Source organism: Zootermopsis nevadensis, unplaced genomic scaffold, assembly GCF_977971745.1.
Source record: "Zootermopsis nevadensis isolate Lab colony 2312 unplaced genomic scaffold, Znev_1.0 Znev_ptg000003l, whole genome shotgun sequence".
Lineage (NCBI taxonomy): Eukaryota > Metazoa > Arthropoda > Insecta > Blattodea > Termopsidae > Zootermopsis > Zootermopsis nevadensis.
Genome location: NW_028259135.1, coordinates 15,666,293 through 15,688,774, shown reverse-complemented (window position 1 = coordinate 15,688,774; position 22,482 = coordinate 15,666,293). Strand labels below are relative to the sequence as shown.

General features: G+C 38.4%; 1 protein-coding gene and 1 long non-coding RNA gene across 7 annotated transcripts in view; one reads left to right on the top strand and one right to left on the bottom strand.

Moving 5' to 3' along the window:
• The window catches only part of LOC110827930 (uncharacterized), a 310,772-nt gene that overhangs the window by 118,578 nt on the left and 169,712 nt on the right, over positions 1 to 22,482 (top strand). For all 3 annotated transcript variants that reach the window (XR_015533607.1, XR_015533609.1, XR_015533608.1), the window contains exon 4: positions 4,348 to 4,446. This is a non-coding gene — a long non-coding RNA (uncharacterized LOC110827930). The remainder of the gene's footprint in view (positions 1 to 4,347; positions 4,447 to 22,482) is intronic.
• Positions 1 to 22,482, bottom strand: part of LOC110827928 (uncharacterized) — a 194,314-nt gene that overhangs the window by 91,039 nt on the left and 80,793 nt on the right. The window lies entirely within an intron of this gene.

The window sequence follows — 22,482 nt, the reverse complement described above, 5'->3', positions numbered from 1 at the left end:
CCCCGCTCTGGGGTTTTAGACGACTATTTTCATGTCACTTTTTTTACTTCCTTTCGAGTTAAAAGAAATACACGAAACGTTGACACCAGGCAGAAAGGAAAGATTTATTTGCGAACTGGACTGTAGAAACTCCCGCCGTGACGCTATAAACAATTCTCTGCATTGTGAGTGGCGTTAACATTCTATGCATACTTCACGAGAAATTCCCGAATAAATTCAGAGATAATAATATATACAACCTTTTACAGGAAATTTACATAAATTTATTTAAACTTCTATGCTTTTTCTCAATGTCACAATAATTCGCAACTTTGTATTAATACAATAGCAATTCGGCAAACAGTTTGAATGATTTTGTTGTGACCTTGACCTCCAAATTGCATGCGTATGGTCATTCAGATAGCTACTGTTCGGCAGAAATAAGCTTGATAAAAATAAATTTGCATTGACATTCAAATTTCAACTACCTCTAGTCGGCATATCTATCCTTGGTTTGGAAGGTAGGTTTTTTTAGTTCACAGAAAAAGACATGAATCTGCTAGCGAAGCTAGGAGGGGTTAATTAACAAAAGCAGCAAATCTTCTTACTGATACAAATATTATTTTCTTTGTGAGACATTTGAAGTTTTAAGGCGGTGAATCATTCTGTATGGAGTCACAGCCCAGATTTCACATGATTTTACTAAGATGTGATTTTACGTCTTTCGAATGTGTGTAAGATTTAATAGTGCAATTGAACGGATAAATAAATAAATACAGACTGTAGAAGGAAATAGTAAGATTCCGAAAGAGGAATTTAATTAGAGGGGATACTTTATTAACTCAAGGAGACCTGGGTCTAGATGGAAGTATAATTTTAAGTTGGTTTGAGCCAAATGTAATGTAATCGTATTTACTGTGTTAAAGTAACTGGGATCTCGGTTCGGTGGCAGACAATCCTGAAGATTTCAGTCTTGAAGAAACAATTTTTTTTACCAAGTTATCATTTGAAGGGCATTATTTATGAAATTAACTCTTGATAATCTGATGAAAATTAATCTGAAAGTCGTCTGCGTGTACAGCTTAGTAGTCTACTCTTAAGTCTGTATGGACACGTGGTACATACAATTTTGTTTCTGTCTACTGGTACCTGCCACTGAAAACGACATTAACATCTGTCATGTTATATTAAGATTATTGAGATCGTGGAGAAGATAGATTTTCTCGAGACATATTGAACGAAAAGAATCCTGGGAAGATCCTACACTGCTACATATGACATGCCTCACCACATCAACTTTCAGTTTTGGCTGACGGGAAAAGTTCTAAGATAAACAAGACAGAACATACACAGTATGTCTTCAGACCTTAAATCTTCTTTTAACCTCTCTTCTTTTCATCAACAGCTACAAAGTTTTGACTTGTTCTTTCTTCACTGTTTCTTTATAGATGAACGTTCTTCTCTTCTTATATCTCTTGTTCGTCTTTTAATTTTGTGTTGGTTTGTTCGTTAACTTACAAAAAGTGTACCAAAAGACAAACTTTAAAGAACACTGAAAAGAGGATGGGGGGGGGGGGGACGACATTAGTTTTTGACCAACAGAATTCCTTCTTCTACTTCGTTGGTCTCTAACAAACCAAGCACAACCCCATTTTCCAAACTTTTTTGGTGAACACGGATTTAAAATGAGCATTTTGTGAAATCTGCGTTTCCGGAATGTAACACAGCTCTGACGTAGATACTTCTGGTGGTTAGGATTCCAAGAAACATATTTGTCTATGATTCTGACATCAATATCATAGACTATTAAAGTAAAGTAAAGTTTGTCCCACTATACGCCATGTAGGCGCTTGGGGTGAGTGGAGGTATAGCTCCTCTCTTCCTTGACCTCGGCACTAGATGGGGGTGAGTGGTCAGCATCACGCCCCGGCCGGCTTTACCCCCGGGAAAGGACCCCGGTACCCATTATAGAGGAGGCTGGGTGGACCTCAGAACCGGTCTGGACGCAGAGGCTAGCGGAAAAATCCTCTGCCCCATTACTGATTTTAATTAGAGTTGGTAAGAATAGCATGCCATTGGAGACTTCCGCTTTGAATGAGATAATAATTAATGAATAAATAAATTGACAGGGAACTCATTCTCAAAGTATGTTTATCCCAAAAGAACTTTACGTTCTGTCTGACTAAGAAGAATGGTAATTAGAAGCAGCTATCTTCCTATGCGAGTTGTAATTTTGAACATTTAAATACGGTTCTCATTTTAAAGTGATGATTAAGTTTTGTGTGAAATAGAAAACCGTATGCTTAAGCATTCCATGATGTTATTCAAACTGGTTATGTCTACAGATTTAGGCTGACTTGAAAGCCTTGAACTTTTATGACTGCCAGAATGTTTACAACACAAACAGCACGTCAGTAGCACAGAGAAGCATTTCTCAAAGAATTCCGTACAGCCAAGATTTACATATGCTTTTCGTCCCACTTTGCAAGAAAATGGTCTTTACAAACAGATTCGTTAGTCATATCTAGCATTTCTCTGCCTTTATGCTTTCTTTGTAAAAAGTGTATAAGATAAATTAATAGCGGTGAACTCATCGCTTATCTTTTGTCCGCTTCTTGTTTCATCTCCGAAACTACACAGCGGATTGCAATGAAATGTGGTATAAGGGGTCTGCTTAAAGTGTGCTACTAATTTTGATTCATGTCAATCCCACATAATCTCCTTATTAAACGAAACTCATTTTCAACTTTGTAATTAAAAAGGCTTGTCGCTCAAAGAATTGGTACGGAATATAAAATGTAGATCTTATTAAGGTCTACTCCGCTCGGGAGACCTAGTCGTAGATACTGGGATAATACTAAAACGGATTCTTAGTGGAAAGGGTCTAAAGATTTTCAATTATTTAGTGTAGCATTCTGTTTAAAACGTTTTAAGGTTGAAGATTTCTGTCTTCTGGGTTGTTGCGCTGTGTAGTCTGGTCGATGTTTACCAACGTTTCGGAGGTCATACTGCCTCCATCATCAGGGCGATGAGTATGAAGATTTCTGTCTTCTGGGTTGTTGCGCTGTGTAGTCTGGTCGATGTTAACCAACGTTTCGGAGGTAATACTGCCTCCGTCATCAGAGCGATGAGTATGAAGATTTCTGTCTTCTGGGTTGTTGCGCTGTGTAGTCTGGTCGATGTTTACCAACGTTTCAGAGGTCATACTGCCTCCGTCATCAGAGTATGAAGATTTCTGTCTTCTGGGTTGTTGCGCTGTGTAGTCTGGTCGATGTTTACCAACGTTTCAGAGGTCATACTGCCTCCGTCATCAGGGCGATGAGTATGAAGATTTCTGTCTTCTGGGTTGTTGCGCTGTGTAGTCTGGTCGATGTTAACCAACGTTTCGGAGGTCATACTGCCTCCGTCATCAGGGCGATGAGTATGAAGATTTCTGTCTTCTGGGTTGTTGCGCTGTGTAGTCTGGTAGATGTTAACCAACGTTTCAGAGGTCATACTGCCTCCGTCATCAGGGCGTTGTGAAAACCTCAAATCATACGTTTTAAGGTTCTTTAGGGAATAAATTATAGCGGTATAACATTTTATATTGCGAATAGTGCAGTAATTCACGTTCTGACCTGGTGATGGCTGTATAGTAGCCGAAACATGTAGTATAAACAACAGGACAGACATTTCACTGTAGGGAAAAAGTAGAGTAAACATGTATATAAATAAGTGACAGTACTTCAAACACGTATCAAATAATTGTATAAGAATGTAAATGAGATTTATCTAATTACGGTAAGGTCCAGCAGCGGGCTCTTTTGAGAAATTAATGAATGTATGGGCTACAGAAAGAGGAAAGAATTTTTTCACATGCTCAGTGATTATTAGCTTTTCAAGGACTCAGTTTCCTGGAGTAAATGATGTAGTTTTCTACGTTTGTAGACCTGCGAATCATCAAAACCCGTGTCTACAAACGCCAACAGCACAGCAAACAGCATCAGTCCTTCAAAAGTTGAAGGAAATGTAATTCCCTGCTTTTGATTTTTGATATAAATATAACAGCTAAAAAAGCGACACGCATTTTGATAAGCACATGTAACAAAGTAATTCCTTTTAGAATCTGTCAACCTGTTCTATGTTCTTCATGGCATGTGTTTCGAACGAAAGTTTCGCAGATTAGGGGCTATTTCAGGTCAAGCCTTCCTTTCCCATGAGTGAATAAAATTTGAAGTTCCAGATATCACAATTTGCGTGCTATGCACATGTCGCATTTGTATTCAAAACATGATTATGTGTCTGGATTTTTCAAAGCAAGGATTCTCCGCATTTCAATGCGAGGAAACTGGAGACCGTAATCTCATACCAGTGTTGTTTCATTTTCAGAAGTTCCACAACTTGAGGAGGAATTACAACTAATAATTCGAAGCCTACTCGAAGACAAACCACTGTTCCAGATTTTATCTACAGAAGCCTACGAAATCTGTAAGTTAAGGCTGCACAAGCCTTGCCTTAAACACAAGGATAATATTAAAATGTATTATAAAGTGTACTTCTGTGAACTGTGGTATGGCTAAAGATGTGCTTCAGCGATAAAGAGTAGTAAAAAATGTCAACTACTTACAGAGGTCCCTGACACATATAGTGAGGTTTTGCTAGTTTGTTAGTCAGTCAGTCAGTTGGTTAATTAATTATTGGTTAATTAATTACTGGTACAATCAATATTTTCCCAATCAGCCATTTAGTCTATTGCAGTTTTGGCGGTTGTGGCGTGGCTTCTAGGTAGTTGGTTACTAGCGTCTTGTAGGAAAGTATGTCCTCTGTATTCCATTCCCTGAAGAAGGAGTCGGTACGTTCCACGAAGCCATTGGCAACCACCTAAAAGACTACACGACGTCACCACACAACCCACATAATCACAAGAAACATATTCATCGGATAGAAATCTTACGTAGGGATCATTTAGCCGTTAAATCATTCAGTTAATTAGTCAGTCGCTTATTTATTTAGTTAATTAGTTTGAAGGTCACTTGGTTTGTTCCTCAGTAAGATACTAGTCAATAGATTATTTCGTCGGTCGGTCAGTTATTTCGTTATTCGTTCGGTCTAATTGAAACTGTTCGTTGTCTGTGAGGTCCTAGTGTTACGGAGCAGTTCCAGCATTCTTCTGGAGCCAGCCGCATTGCAGTTTATAACGAGGCATCAAAATAGTGTGTAGGATTTTCAACAAAATTTCCCGTCGGTAATTTGAGTAGTTGTGTTTATTATCAAACAGTGTGCGTAATGGAACGCGTCTGTTATTACTGTGATTCATTTGTATCATGTATCGATATTCATCTAAATTGACTTGCATTACCTTTTTAGAGATATTACTGATATATGGGCTTAATTAATCAAATTATAAACAACAATGCAGATAAATTGACAAAACCATTCTCATTAGCCGTACAGTGAAAAAAAATGACTGTCGCAGTTCAATGTTTTCATGAATAAAACACAGAATGGGGTGTTGTTTGAAGCGGAAATTGTACAGCGGTACCACGTCAACCCCTGGGTAACAAACAGACTGATGTAACCACAATGAATTAGACTTTACCCTGCTTAAATCTGGCTGAAGTTCTTTATGGATTTCCCCAGTCTCTCCAGGTGGATTCCTAAATAATACCTGCACCGTAAAATTCTTAATGGCAACGCCTTCCAAATTATCGCTTATCCATACTCCAATTGCATGTTACAGTCAAGAGGTTAGCACTCCTCATTCGTGACCTGGAGGCACCGGATATTAGGTTTTCGTATGTTTTTTCTCAGTCACGACAGGAAAATGTTGAAGCAGTATCTTAAAGTAAATCACGACCTCTTCTTATTCATTTTTTTAAATTTATAATTTCTTTTCGCCCTACAGTTTGACGCCACATGATTAAGAGAGTTGAAAATTGTCATGAAATGTACCATGAACCGTCAATCACTATCCATAATCAGGTTACATATCTTTATATATATGTCTTAAAAGTATGGGAGACAGAGTATTCTGAAATGAGAGGAAGCAAGCATTTTCTAAAAATAAATGTTCCCATGATTTAATCAAATATTATTCCCGTGTGTTGTTTGTTATGCTAAGGCTTTGCCATATTAATTGTTGGTTATGTAGTTTAATTATGTATTCTGTCGACGAAATATTAACAAAAAAGTTACAGCGTTCTACGTTTATTCTTAAATCATTCTTGTTGCTAGCTTCTGTTAGAGTTTGTGTTCTTTCATCGTACTTAAATTTTTCGCCCAGTAAATTAACGTCCTCACCATAAACCGGTGAGCTATCAGACGTGTTTTGTGTTCATCCTTTACAACGCAAACCTACGATTCTGCAGACCGTGTGGGGTGTGTTAGACAGTCGCAATCCGCACTACGAAATATGATAGCAGAAACCAGAAAAGGAGACATGTCGCTAGTACACGCCGACATTTCATACATTGCTTTATGTGTTAAAACCATCTTTTCGTAAAGGTTATGGGCGTAGTAAGAAAAGACAGCTTCTGGCTTCGTTTTTAAAAGCTACGACCCCTTCCTCTTTTTGAAATATGTTTTTGGTACTGTTTTACTCCGTGTGGTGTTACCGCGGTAGTTTGGTGTTACATAAAATAGTTCCACAAACCCCCTTTGCTTGCCTGTTGGAAAAGTGGAAGAATTCATCAGTAAATCACTGAGACGGATGAGTCGCGAGAGACCTCTGTTTTTCACACGAGTCTTATATTAGGATATATCCTTCCGCGTATCAGGATGAAAGGGTTGTTTTAAGTGGCTATAATTTTTGGCTGGTTCAGCTCTTTTATGCTGTTGACGGAATTCAGAATAATGTATTCTTGTAGCTTATATTTTGACAAAGTTGGGGTATGAAAAATCTCACCCCCTTATGGCAATATTGTTAACAACAAACCTATGTTTATCAAACTTTTGAACAAAACCGTCTTTTAACGTCACATTCGTAGGTTTATAGCGTATTCTTAAGTTTCGCTTGAAGTAAGTTCCCTCCCTGTAAGTTCTGAGGCGATTATACAGGGCTTGGATAAAGTGAGATGATGCAACGTAAATAGAGAAAATTACGGAACGATTAGTTTCATAACACGTTCTATTCTCTTTCTATTGTTTGGTGATTGTTTTAAGACGAATTAAAAGGAAGTGGTATATGTGTGATCTGCATGGTTGAGGAAGAAACCTACAAATATTAGACTGGAATATTGTCCTTGAAAAAAAAATTGGAGACTTTAGTGTGAACAGGATGAGAATATTAAAATATTATACAAACTGGTATCGAAGACGAGAACTACTCGGGTTATGATGTAACTGCTTGTGATTATTATTAATATTCTGTAGCAGGGAACTATGTATCTGCACTTCAAGGAAAACACTGAACAATTCAGTTAATAATACGGCACATTTTTTGTTAATGAATTAGAAGAACGCCATTTGTCTGGCTTGTACTATTCACCAAATAATGTTAGATTGATAAAATTGAGGATGAGATGTCCGGGGCATGTGGCACGCATTGGGAGATGACAAATGAGCACAGCATTTTGCCGGAAGACTTGAATTTAGGAGATAACTTGGAAGGTCTAACCGTAACTGGGTGGATAATATTAAAATGGATATTAAATAAATAGGATGTGGAATGGATTCATGTGGCTCCAAATAGGGACTAGTGGCGGGCTCTTGTGGATTCATTAAGCTTTCTGTTTCATAGAAGTGAGAAATTTGTTCACTTGTAGGTAGTCGGTCAGTCTGTTTGTTATGCAGTTAAAGGTCGGTTGCTAGATCTGTCGGCTGTTCAAATATTTAAACATTTCGTTTGTTTGTTACGTTGTAAATCTGTTGCTCATTCAGTAAGTCACTTTATTACGTAGAATGGTCATTTAGTCAGTAAGTAAGGGGTGGATGAGATCGATCATTGTAAAGCAGTTTACTACTGCATCTTGCTACATGGAACTTAATGCAAATCCAGATACTAATACAAAATCGTTCTAGAGGAAAATAATGACGAGTACCAGGTTCCTTTTGGTATATAGAAGCCACAGCTTTGGAGTTCGGCCTGCAGCCGCTTTGACAACATTGCAGAATTTCAAATGGGGAAAAGTCGTACAAAATGCTCGCTCCATTCTCTGCAACAAATTGTGTTTAGCCACTGAATCAGAAGCAGCGTTTGAAGGATTTTATTGCATACACATGGCATGCAAACATTTGGAGATAATGTAATGTAATAGAAAAAGTTGGTGTGTTTATTGGAGAGTGAATATGACCTGTTGCTAAATCAATACTCACCTTCATACGTCACGCAACTCTTCATTCGGAATGTCGGTAACGTGGAAAACCTTTCTGCTAAACCTAAACCTTTAAGGATCATTGCAGTAACCCGTTGTAATGATGCGAAATCTGCAAATGTTGTTTTACGAGGTACGTTACGGCATCACAAAAATAAATAATGCTGACCTGCTGTTCAATGCATAACATTACCAGCACTGGATAAATATTCCCAGTCTTTTATGATTTGAGGTTTACACAGCGGCGAGTATGAAGATTTCTGTCTTCTGCGTTGTTGCGCTGTGTAGTCTGGTCGATGTTCACCGACGTTTCAGAGGTCATACTGCCTCCGTCATCAGGGCGATGAGTATGAAGATTTCAGTCTTCTGGGTTGTTGCGCTGTGTAGTCTGGTCGATGTTAACCAACGTTTCAGAGGTCATACTGCCTCCGTCATCAGGGCGATTCATTTACTAGACTATACAGCGCAACAACCCAGAAGACAGAAATCTTCATACTCATCGCCCTGATGATGGAGGCAATATGACCTCCGAAACGTTGGTAAACATCGACCAGACTACACAGCGCAACAACCCAGAAGACAGAAATCTTCATACTCATCGCCCTGATGACGGAGGCAGTATGACCTCCGAAACGTTGGTAAACATCGACCAGACTACACGTCGCAACAACCCAGAAGACAGAAATCTTCATACTCATCGCCCTGATGACGGAGGCAGTATGACCTCTGAAACGTTGGTAAACATCGACCAGACTACACTGCGCAACAACCCAGAAGACCGAAATCTTCATACTCATCGCCCTGATGATGGAGGCAGTATGACCTCTGAAACGTTGGTAAACATCGACCAGACTACACTGCGCAACAACCCAGAAGACCGAAATCTTCATACTCATCGCCCTGATGACGGAGGCAGTATGACCTCTGAAACGTTGGTAAACATCGACCAGACTACACTGCGCAACAACCCAGAAGACCGAAATCTTCATACTCATCGCCCTGATGATGGAGGCAGTATGACCTCCGAAACGTTGGTAAACATCGACCAGACTACACAGCGCAACAACCCAGAAGACAGAAATCTTCATACTCATCGCCCTGATGACGGAGGCAGTATGACCTCTGAAACGTTGGTAAACATCGACCAGACTACACAGCGCAACAACCCATAAGACAGAAATCTTCATACTCATCGCCCTGATGACGGAGGCAGTATGACCTCTGAAACGTTGGTAAACATCGACCAGACTACACAAAGCAACAACCCAGAAGACAGAAATCTTCATACTCATCGCCCTGATGACGGAGGCAGTATGACCTCTGAAACGTTGGTAAACATCGACCAGACTACACAGCGCAACAACCCATAAGACAGAAATCTTCATACTCATCGCCCTGATGACGGAGGCAGTATGACCTCCGAAACGTTGGTTAACATCGACCAGACTACACAGCGCAACAACCCAGAAGACAGAAATCTTCATACTCATCGCCCTGATGACAGAGGTTCGGCCATTTTTAAAACGTGAATGCCACACAAAAGTTTGTGCACGACCCATTGCGGACTCCCCAAATGCTTGCTTTAGCATTTCATAGGTTTCCGTAGCCGTTTTGGCGAGTCTTTGGCAAAATTTGATGCACACGCCATTCCGAAATCGCAGGAGGGTCGGTGTAATGCACTACCAAAACGCCCGTAACTAAGAAACAAATGCTAATTCGATGATGCCGGCTGGCACACTGATTCACTATGAATGTAGGCCGCACCCCCTAGCGGCAGAAGCTCGTACTACATCCGGTTCGCCCGCTATTGACACAGTCTGTAAACTTTCCGATCGCACCTCGTATGATGGAAGGATGTTGGATCTATCTTGTTGAGGACGGACAGGTGTCGGTATTTTGTGAACACGGGAATGGACATCAGTCCTATAATAAACTGGAAATTTGTGGCTACCTGAGCGACTGTAAACTTCTTATGAAGTATTCTGCTCCATGGAGTTAGTTATGACACTGTAGGGTCGTCTTCATGACCGCCTCGTTTAAAATACCATGTTTTGCACCAGAGCAGTCGTGTAAGTTGAAATTTCATTTTGCTGACTTTCCACATAGTTTGGATTTCAGTGCAGAATTCAGAATATGTTTGTAATTTTTCTAATTGTGTGGAATGGTAATGCATGTTATGCCGGTATGCTGTTGGGGTGCATGGCAGGCATCTGGTCTATTACATATTTTTCTTTTATTTGTAATTATTTCTCTGCCTTGGTATAATTTATCACAATATGATAAAGAGATTTCTGGTCTTCTATGATAGCGTTGCTTTCCTATCTATTACCTGTACTCTTATCCCGTGCAATATATCTCCGAAGTTTCTGAACTTTTGATAGTACAGTAAATTATTTATGGCGTTTCGTGACATTGGTAGGAGGGAGTTTTGCTTCTTCAGTACAGTAGCAGCTGTAATATCAGATTAACAAGAATAATTGCAATAGTATTTTAAATGATATTTACTGGGGCTTCTCGGATGAGATACCGGACCGTCGCAAGGTTTCTACCATCACAAACCATTGAAACACAAAACTCACAAGCGCAGACTCTCATGTGTACGAAACGTGAGTTACAGCGTGATGTGACAAGAGGTTACTAGCCTATTCGTCTATTATTGTTATTACTATTGTCATTACTGATATTTTGAAACTCTGTAATCCATTGGATATAAATTATGTGCTCCATATACTATGAATTTTTAAATGAACCAAATTCGGGACCATGAATTTTAAAAACTCAGATCCGAAATATTCTTAACGTACTTAAATATGAACATATTACTAAATTTCCATCATTGAATAATCATTTGTTTTAATATAATAATATGGAACATGTAGTTGTTGGCAGTGTTGCTTTGTGTTCGGAGACCCCAGGTTTAGATATTCAGAGTGCAGACCGAGTGTAGCTGAAGTTTTCAGTCGCTTTCCTAGGTCCGTCGAAACAGAATATGAGGTTGAGCGCTTTGAAATGGACCGCAGCCACTTCCGTCCCATTTTTCGAAACCGATCTTAAATCCACTGCTCGGTCCACGTGTATAACCGTTGTTCCTCACGTTAATGAAGACGACACGATTTCCAAATGCTGTCGTAGACAGTTTGTATGACTCGGTGGACTTGATGCTCATTTTATTCTAGAACACTGGACATGTGACGCTTTCCTGCCCAAAAAAAAAAACCGGTAATCAAGAAGGAAACGTTCGTGAAACATTTTATAACATACGATATTTTACACACGGCGAATCCGGTGAAATACACTTCGTTGGACTAGAAAACAGCTCAAAAAAAAAAAAACGTTGGCATAGTAGTATTATAAATACGCACCCCCGTCCCACCCTTCGACATTCACCAACTTGTTTCGCACAGAAGACAACAGGCCTCTAGTGAGCTGTTGTTGCTAAGCTATAAAAACAAAACACAAATGAAAAAAGTAGTAGGATTGAAATGCTAATCAAAATGGGAACATTTGCTAATCTGCTTAACGGTTGAACCACAGTTTCAATTTCTGGACCATCGTCCCTTCTCTGTCTGCTGACCGCCATTGTTTTGTTGATGCATCGGTTTATTTACGATGGACTGTCCCCTCTGCCGCCTCCACATCTGCTCTTATACGTGCATATTGTGGGTCAGTGCAAAAACTGACTATGCACACATGTCGAAGTACTTTGCGGTACAGTATCTGGGCGAGATGTGACGCTGGAGGGAAGATGCAACGTCTCAAACATGGTCGGTAATACAGTTGAAGACATTACCACACACGGGTGAATATGGGAAGACCACGCTTGTCCGAAGAAGTTACAAACTTAAAACTGCACGAAGAAAGAAGATGATAAACGAAAAATCGAAATGTGGATTTTGATGTCGGTACATGTGTTCTCGTAAATGCTAAAGTATATGTTATGTGATATATAGGATCTGAGACTTTTGCGGCGAGTACAATCAATAAAATCTTCTCGGGCAATCAGCCGCGTCAACTGGTTACCGTAGTAAACCGACGTTTCGGGAACCAACTCTGTGCCCATCATCAGGGTTCTGATGTGGCTGGATTCCTCGGAAGTCGCCTCGCCTGGTTCCAGAATCGTCTGTTTACTACGGTAATCAGTTGACGCGGCTGATTGCCCGAAAAGATTTTATTTATTATGTGATATCTTTTCGATAACTTGAAAATTTTGATAAAACACGAATAAAATTGTTTTAACTCTTCTGTCCGGGTATATGTCAAGAATAAGAGAGTTTTATATGAAGTGTTGGTTTGAAATTTGTCCTGTCACGTCAAGGGAGTGGCATAGTGAGAGTGATTAAGAACGAAGTGACGAAGAGAATGTTTTTACCTGCAAAGCAAGAAATAACTTGAGATTTAATAAGCGCATGTTGAGAAGTTTAATGATTTATGCTCGTCACCAAATAGCTTTATGATTATGATTGCCGAATCAAGGTAGATTATGAGATAAACAGAACGTGTATTAACGAATTCTAGAACAGATACGGTTTTTAAATATTTCGGAAAATGTTAAATCGATTCTACTAGCTCAAGGACAGGTTCCTCCTGAGGAGTGAGGGTGATGTTAAAACGGTGATGAACTTTCCGTTTCCATGAAAACAGTGAATGTTTTGACCGGTAGGGGCAGATTCTGAACGACGAAGTTGGTTTACTTTGTTTGTTCGATTGCCAGCCTCGAACGTAGTTGTCTTTATTTTTGTTTTGGATGGGAACGAATGGACCTAAACCGACACTCAATCAATCTCCTGTGGCATTTCGGCTCGAGGCTTTTCCATATTCTACGTCGAACTGTCTAACCCTTTTCTCATCCACATCTGCAGCACTTCTGACAGTTTTATTAGTCCGTTCGTCAAAGCTCCACCCTTCAAACCCAGTCGAACCTCCACAACACTATTTATTTCCACCAACAAGCATTATTGTTAACTTAACTCAGCAGGTGCAGACAGTTATCTGTTTTGGAGAAGTTTGCTCTCCTCTCAGCTGTCCGTCAAGGCTACCAACCTAACTACTCAAACAAGTCTGGCTGGTCAGACAATATTGCCCTCGAGTACAATTGTCCGTGTTTCATAACTTCTGGGAAACCTTTTATTTGCCATTTCTTATTGTTAATTGGTCTTGATGTTTACTTGTTGCGTGTGGGAGTATATTGCCTTAAAAAGGTAATAAACAGTAAAGATAAGTCAATAACGTGTCATAAGATAGTGTAATTGCGTCATATTGTGAATATTATATCAATTATTTGTTTTTATCCGTCTGATAACAATATAATTTTTATTTAAAATTTCTTATAATTAAGATAATAAAATATCATTCATGTTCCATATCGATTGATCGATTTACATTTCGGAACATTTACACAACATGTTTCGGTTTTATAAAACCATCATCAGGTGTAAAATATATCTAAGAACTTAAAACTCAATTATGATTTCTGTAGTTTTTTTGGTGATGTTTCATTTCATTTTGGGCGAAGGTGTTGTTTTTCTTAAATGTTATTAGATGTACATATCGGCCTGTAATTAAATGATTGAAATAACGTGTCATGTTTTCTGTTCAATAATGCACAGACGCATTATTTTTCACAATATTGAAAATAATGTTAAAAATATTATAGTTAAATGAAAGCTATGGCCTATGCTTTGAAATGATTCTGAAAAATTTGACGACGTTCGATATGTTGTCCATAAGAATGTAAAAATTGCTGTGAATCGGTATGAATTAATATGCACACAATTTTAAATGTAGACCTGCAACACTTGTATTTAATCTGAGATAACACATGTCACTTAACGTACTTCGTTCTAGGAATTTTTTAAAATCAACAGTTCTCAGTATCCGCGTGGATAATGAAACACGTATAGTCAGGGCTGTGATGCTGGATTTTAAGGCCCGTTACGTGATCGAATGAAATAAACCGTGGTTATCTCTCTTCTCTTCTGCACCGGAAAATTAACACTGGGCACGACTTTTGGTGATTCGCTGCTTTACGAGATTCCTGTGAAGTCTCGCACTTTCTGGGAGTAAAGTGTTTCCAGTGCAAAATAAATTATATCCGATAACCACGAAATCAAGGGAATTCTTATTTTTAAATCTTCGATTTACGTACTTCAGAATTTATGAACGTACGAATATCACAAGTCATTAATCATTGTCCCAGAAATGGAAACATAAATATTTTATACTGTTTTAAGGCCCAAAATCTCTGTCGCCACAAACCAGAAACGGACTTCACTCAGCTTGTGAGTAAGGAAGCGCTGCGTTCACTCTTCACTGCATCGAATGTCACAAACCCGTCGCGGCAATGTCAGTCAGCTGCCGTCTCTGCCTTACAACTTGTCTGGGACGGGACGAGTAGCTAGAACTCACTCACATGCAAAACGCCCCGCTGTCAGTATTTGAATCGCTGCAAATAACGTTACGGGAGCACAAATGCACATAAATTCAGCTGCGTGATGTTTTAAGTACCTTGGCGGGAGGGGGCACGAGACGTCGGGGCTTTTTTTACACCTGAGGCTATACAGGGCTGTTCGGGGTGTAGTTATGCATATCTAGTTTTGGAGGACAGTCTAAACTGCTAAGAGACTTCGAAACATGTTTCTTTCATTGATATTGTGAAACAAATTTAGTTGAAAAGAGCTTTCAAGCGAGATGTATCGTGTGTTTTTATGGAACTGACTGATTGTTCGTCATTCACTCTAATCTTTACTGCTTTTAGTAAATTTCCATGTAACATAGTGCAGTTGATATACATGCGTTAACAAACTTGAAGTCTCAGTGAGACACAAACAAAGATACCACGGTGATGGTGGTGATGATTCAATTCAATTAAATTAAATTCTTTATTATTAGTTTGCTGTATCGACAGCCGGAGGGCCATGATGATAATAATAGTGCAATTGGCTTTACATTTTATATATATATATATATATATATATATATATATCGTGAAAAATGATGGTCTAATGTAAATCGAATATTTCGATAAAGAACATCATTTAATATTTTAAATATTTTAAATGTTAATTATTGTAATATTTTAATATTTAATAAGAATTTATTGTGATTAGACGGACAAGATTTAAATAATATGTATTTATTATATCACAATATGACGCAATTTTACCATCTCATTTACATTTTATATTAATAGGGACCGATGCCAGGCTATTGTGAACGTTGTAATGAACATTTGGGTTACATAAAAAGCAGGAACATGTTGAGTAGCTGTGCGTACTGTTAGCTTCTCAGGGACCCTGCTTTATGGAATTAGTTCATTAATTATTTAGTTTCGCCCCAACGGCTGGATGTGATGCGTCTCTGCATTATGTCATGTTAACACAGCTTGGTAGTGTTTGTTGGAAAGGAAACTTTCGGGTCTACAGAATCGGAAATCGAGACCCTGTGAGTTAATCAAACGTGCAAAATGAATGGAAGCGGCCAAGTTATTTTTGTTTGAAACGGGGAAATATTTCACGTGGTAGGACCTGGAGGGAATATGAACCGACAATATCGTTAATTGGAGTACTAGGGGGTTTGCCAACATGATTCTGATTGTTTGAACGTTACAACAGAACTGCAATGGAACGGTGAATAATTGCATTTTTTATTTGTGTGTACATTATAAGCTGCCAAGTGGTTTAATGTGTGTTCCACTCTTACTGAACTTATCACATCATAACATTTCTGTCATGGTAGCCGGAAGCTTAGAAATTCGAACCAGGTATATGTCGAATACCGATGTGGAATGTTACCTTTAGAGCAGACTGCAAGCTCGAAGTTCTGTAAGATGTGTTTTGTGTAACAACTGCAATAATTATTGCTTCATGAAAGGAGGAATGAATAGATTCTCTGTAGACTTGGTGTATATAGGATAGCTGAATCAAAGATAAGTAGCTTTGATGGCAGAAACAGAAATTTCTATGGAATTTTAGTGGGTAAATCTCTTTGAAAGAAGCTCCTTGCAAATCTGAAGATTAATGGGAAGATAATTTAAAACTTTTTTCCGGAGAAAACAATTTTTATTATATGAATTGGATTCAGGTGGCTCACCCTCTTGTACAACGGCCGACTATTTTACTGAGTGATATTTTATAAAATATATTCTCGACGAAAGCGATAAGGAACAGTCTTGTGAAAAGAAAATAGTGTTACTGAATATAATTCTTTCAGTGTTACGTTTGAACTTTTAGAGTTCTGGTGATGGTTCAGGAGGCTGGTTATGATATTGATATACGCGTATTGTACAAGTGCTAGTTCTCCCTTTCAGAATTCAACACTAGATCTCCCACTATAGCTTCCTATTTATTACATTTTTTCTTTCTTTCTGGCAAGGCGTGGAATCTATACATAACGTACACTAAAACGCTTCGAAACATTTTACTATCAAACCTTTCAAGGAAGTTTTCAAGATAGAAAATAGATGAATAAAAACAAAACGATAAAATATATGACGTAAGAAACGAGTTGTGACAAAAGGAATACAATACTACTGAAAGAGGGAACATAAGAAGAAGGAATATCCATTTGTCTAAGAGCGTTATCTATACACGACAGTAAGGAAAGAGAGAAGTTTTCACGGGATTAGCTGAACTTCAAATTCATTTGTTTCTGCTATTTTCATTTTCAGTTTTGTAAGTTGTCAAATTATGTAACTCATGGTTTGCTGCATTTTGTGTCTGTCTTCTTAAAAACCTTCCATTAAGGAAAGGTGTGTAGTTCAAAGACCTGCAATGGATTACTTACATTATCCGCTCTTTATGTTTTTGCGTAACAACTTGAGCTTGATGATAATTTATTACACTGTTGCAAACCTTACATCAATAAAGATAAGTAGACTGTGTAGAAACATATTAATTTTCCTTCCATTCAGTTACGCCCATGTAGCCTGCACTCCCACACCATATGAAAAATATTTGAAATGATTAGAGTTTTAGAAGTAAATATTTATGCTGTGTGCCAAAACCAGTGGACGGTTGAATAATTTAAAAACTACAAAATTCTCTTTGAGCTTTGTGTAAAGCTTACGTATTACATCGACCAGGGTCAAAGCTAAATTCGGTCTACTGATTTTTCCCTGAATCTTCAGCAAAAAAATTCATATAATTCTCTTTAATGGTTCGTTTTATGTATTTTTTTTTTATATGAGACGTGAAAATTCTGCACCAATAATAAATCAGATTAATCACCAGCGACGTGAAACGTAATATAGACATATTAAAACTTGGATTATCGTGTTCTGAATGCACTTCATACAGATAACACACGACATTTTAAGACTTTGAAATCTTATATTTTCACACAGTGTTACTGATTTACTTTTCTGTGCTGGTCGTAACATGTAATATATATTACTGCATACTGAAGTAATAATTTATTTAACCATACTTTCAGGCTACACGGCGTGGTAGGCCTGGGTGGTTTACACTAATTACAAAGTGTCAGTCATTTTCCCTCGTTTAACAGGCCGATTAGAGCTTTTGAAAGCTCGGAGGAGAGAAGATTTGTTATCATTAGCTTATGATCCCATCTTCCGGTATACCCTTGCCTTTGGTGTTGTCATCCTGTTCGTGGTAGCCTACCTCTCTGTCTCTGTCGCCCGGAAATTAAGATAATTTCACAACATTTCCGCACACACAAGACTGTGAAAACCCAGAAAGACCCGGTTACACTGAAGAGCTTTCAAAACAAAAACAGAGACAACTTTGCCAAACAAAAATCTATATCGTGCATCAAAAGAATCATCCACCTTTCAACATACTGTAATTTTTGTTAGGATTTAATACCAGGTATCACTAGGAGTAAAAAATTCAACTTTCAGGGTATAGTCAGAGTATTTTTAACTACTCTACAAATGACAAAAGGATAGAGTTTTTTGTAATGCTCTATTGAAACGTACAGATATTCGACTTTCATTTTGTTTTGTATGTTTACACATTGCTGTTGCCAGACAAACAACGCCACACAATCAAAGTGGCGGAAGGAAACACCTCTATGGATGGTCTCTACAGACAAACGAATAGCTATTTCGTCGTTACTGGTAGATGTGAATTATATTGCATGGAAAGTGTATTATGCTTTCGAGTGTTGTGATTTGTGGTGTCATAGCTGGCGGAAATGGAAGTTCTAATAAAAATGAATCCCTCTGACAAATTGCGCCAGAAAGTTGTATTATGAAACACTAGACATGTAAAACTTCCAGTTGGCTAGTGTATTGGAAACATTGTTTAATCAGAGCACGTGGCTGGGTGACTGGTAACTCCGTTGTTGTACGACGGCGTATGAACCACAGAGTTATGTAGCGTCAAATGAGATACGGTACGATGATTGTGAATTATGAATAGGGGGCGTTGCGAGGAAATGGGTCGTGGTCTTTAAAGATATTAGCATGCCTTTAGTGTTCGCCGGAACTAAAGAAAACTGAGAAAAACCTGTCAGAATAGTCGGACCCGGGCCGGAATACGATCCCAGTACTTTAAGAATGTGAGTCAGACGGTTTACCGCTGTGGTAGCCAGCTGAAATACCACGTGGTTAATGAAGTAGTGTGATATCATAGAGTATCACGATAATTTCCCTATTTCTTCAGTGAGCTTAGAGCAACAGTGAAATAACTAGTCGGGGAGAACCCAAGAACTCGCAGAAAGAGCCTGAACCACTGTAGCTTTGCCCATTAAGAATCTCACTTGAACATACGAGGTTGACCTCAAGACTTAGTTGTAAGAAGTCAGCGGAAAATAGTTATCGTTCATTCCCGCTAAATGGGCAAATTTTGGAGATAACACAAAATACGCAAACACAACTCTGGTTAATTAAGACACGGGTTTAGCTAAATTTAAATCGGGTCACGCTCGGCTGTCTTATACATAGTTGCAGTCAGAGGAAAACAGTAAATACGCATATTTAGTACAGTCCACAGATCAGGAGAAAATCCCTGCTAGGAATTCGATATACGCGCATGCGCAAGATTTCGCGGTGAGTGACGACCCATCCTAAAAGCATTCGTTCCACAGCCACTGAACGAACAGACGACAGGGTTTCATGTGTTCTAATGGGTACAGCTTTAAGATTGCCTCACAGCGGCGCAGTGATTTAATCTAGAATATTATCGCAATACCCACAGAACACATTAGAGGTGCGCTCACTACACGCTACTCTTAACTGCTTGAAGTTTTCAGTCTGTGTAGTAGCGTAAAACTCTGACGTATCGCACTTCCCACCAATAGCAGCCCTCTAGTTCAGCTGATAAGAAACATTGCCCCCGCACCGAACCAGAAACGACTTCCCCCAGCAGGGCTTTTCTCGTGATCTGTGGACAGTACACGCAAAATTTGATTTTCAGTCATAGTTGCAACAGCTTAACATAACTGCATAGGTACATTTTTATGTGAATGTTTATAATGTTAAAGATTATGAACGTGGCGAATGGTCGGAACTTTGAGGGGATATCTAAAAGTATAAACCTACGTCCCATGAATGTCGGTACCAGTGAGGAATTTGAGCAGAAATGGGTAACAAAACTTCAAGAGTTTAATTGATACTTTGGTTCTTGTAATGAAACATTCGAAGGAAAACTGGCGTTACGTAGTACTCCCAGAACTCTTGTTTGTATGGAACTGAAAGTGCCAGAACATCGAACATTAACCTCTGATGGAACGATTTATCTGACCCGGGTGCTAATGAAATTCTTGCACTCTCTGGGAGTCGCATGTAATGTGGATTCGGTGGTACTTACTATGCGATGAGCGTTTCTCTGTAGCCAGGAATTACAGACAGGAGGAAGGCGCTGCATTGTAATTCATAATATATCCATTTCTTACCTGCGAAAAAAAAAGTTTCATATTGAAGTGCATACAAAAGTTCTTCATTTCTTCTCCTTACGTATTTGCATATGACACACAACTTAACACTATTGAAAAGACATAAATTATTGGCGAGAATTCTACAGAAATGGCTGATTGACTTCGTAATTTGTAACGTCCGATACTGAAAAGATATAAATGGTTGGATAAAATTATCAAGAGATGGCAGGGGGTTAATTTTCACTTACATTACCGAATAAAATGTCTTACCTAAGAGCAGAAATAAAGTGTTTCTTCCAGATCATTAGGAAACTTTTGCAGCAGAGATTACATATATAAATACATTGAAACATTGTGTTAAGAAGAATGGAATGATTTGTTTCTTGAATGAGTGAATTATTATGAATAATTAATTTGGAGAAGCGAATAAGGAAGTGGCTGTTGTAAATTTTCGTACGATAAATAAGCGACACCTGACGACCGGAATTCCCAGAGACAGAGTTTTGACTTCAAGGCGGGTTTAGATTAGTTCGAGCTCGCGTTCGATATTTCCCGGAAAGGGAGTACGAATTAATGTAAAGTGAAAGTTTCTCCAATTCCAGGAAATGTAATTCAAGCTCGTAAATGTTGTTATCATTCCAGTAACTAACCAACGCGGTGGACAGTAGTTCGAATGCAACGGTCGAGTGAAAGTTGAAATAAAAGTGGTCTGCTAAAATAACATGTCAAGGTTTTCTGAAGTGGAAAACTTGAAGTTCATAAAGGACGGCAAAGAGGTTTTTTTTACGTTTAAGGAGGACTCTGCCCAGTGAAATTCAAATAGTATCAATTTATCTGAATACGAAGTAAATATTGATTACAGTACATCCAAACCTCGAACAGATTAGGAAAGGAGGAACTGGAAGTCCATGATATCTTCAAAGCAAATAAAGGAAGACGTGACTCCATCTAAAAAGCTTAAACAGGTAGTTAGCCTAAATCTGCGTAGATCATAACAATTTTATGTTCTATAATGGAGTCTGAGTAGCCATTTTTACGACAGATCTTTCAAAAGCATTGATAGTTCTATCTTAACTTCGTATAATGGGTGTTATGTTGTACCAGTACAGAACAAGATGTTTTATGTCCAGTAAATCATCTCTTCAAATTTAAAGACTTTTTATGATACAAGTTTTTGTAAAGTTCTAAGAAAAACGTATTGTCAATACTTTCAGTAGTTCTTACATGCGATTACTTAACATATGAAATGTTAATCTTGCAAAACTAGTCAGTTTGTCCGGGGGGGGGGGGGGGGCGACTTTGGTGAATTTTGTTCGTCCAGGGTACCATTTTGCCTCAGGCCGAGCCTAGCTGTATTAGCTCAGATGGCCTAAGGTTCTGTTACCAGAAAGCCAGTCATTACTTTGCTTTATGGACAGATTTTGTTCTGAAAATAGGAATTAAACTTTGGGTTAGGAAGAATTATGGACGCGCTTCGCCTACATTGTAATCCTTTCGGAAACTGACAGGTTTTCATATGCTGGGATTACTGTCTCTTCTATCTGCGTTGCATTTGTAAAGTAACGGAGCAAAGTAAAATAAACTCTATACTTCACAACACAGCATATCCTATCTTTTTGGGACAGATAGGCCAAAGAATATTCGGTTACTTCATGCGTTATTAGACAGCAGGACAGAATATGAAGCAGTCTCACGTTTCAGTAACACATGAACTAGAAGAAATATTTACGTCGTCGTAACAAAACGTTTTCAGGAAAAAACCGACCTTCATATTAGATTTATCACCCTCGCCCCTCATTGTACAAAACTGAAAGCATTTTCTTATGTTTCGTTACAAATAAAACCGAAAATATTTCAAATTTAAGATCTACGCATTAATGATAGGCATGCTTTGTGACGTTCAGTATTTTGAACGTTGGACCATTTGTGAGAAAATGTGTAATAAATTAGCCTATTTTGAGTTTCATGTATAGTGCACAGATTATTATAAAACACAACGCAGAAAAATACTCCGTTTCAAAAAAAATATATTATAGACGAAAATTAAGAAATTTATATAAATCCAGCGAATGGTTTAGAAGAATGTGGAAGGACAGGAGGAGAAGACGTCGGTATTAGAATGCACGCCTGCTGCGTGGAAAGGATGCATAAAAGCATATTCAGTGAACATACGAGATGAATTTACAATTTTATACATGGTATAACGACGATGCGAAACTCTGCACTAATCTGTTGTCGCCATATTGTCTTGAAGTCTTTAGTTAGGCCTACATTTATTTTAATGATTTTTTATTGTTAATACGCCTACTGTTTACCAAATGTTACTCACGTTATACAGCCGAAGATTATCAGACTGAAGTGGGCATTTAGGACTCAG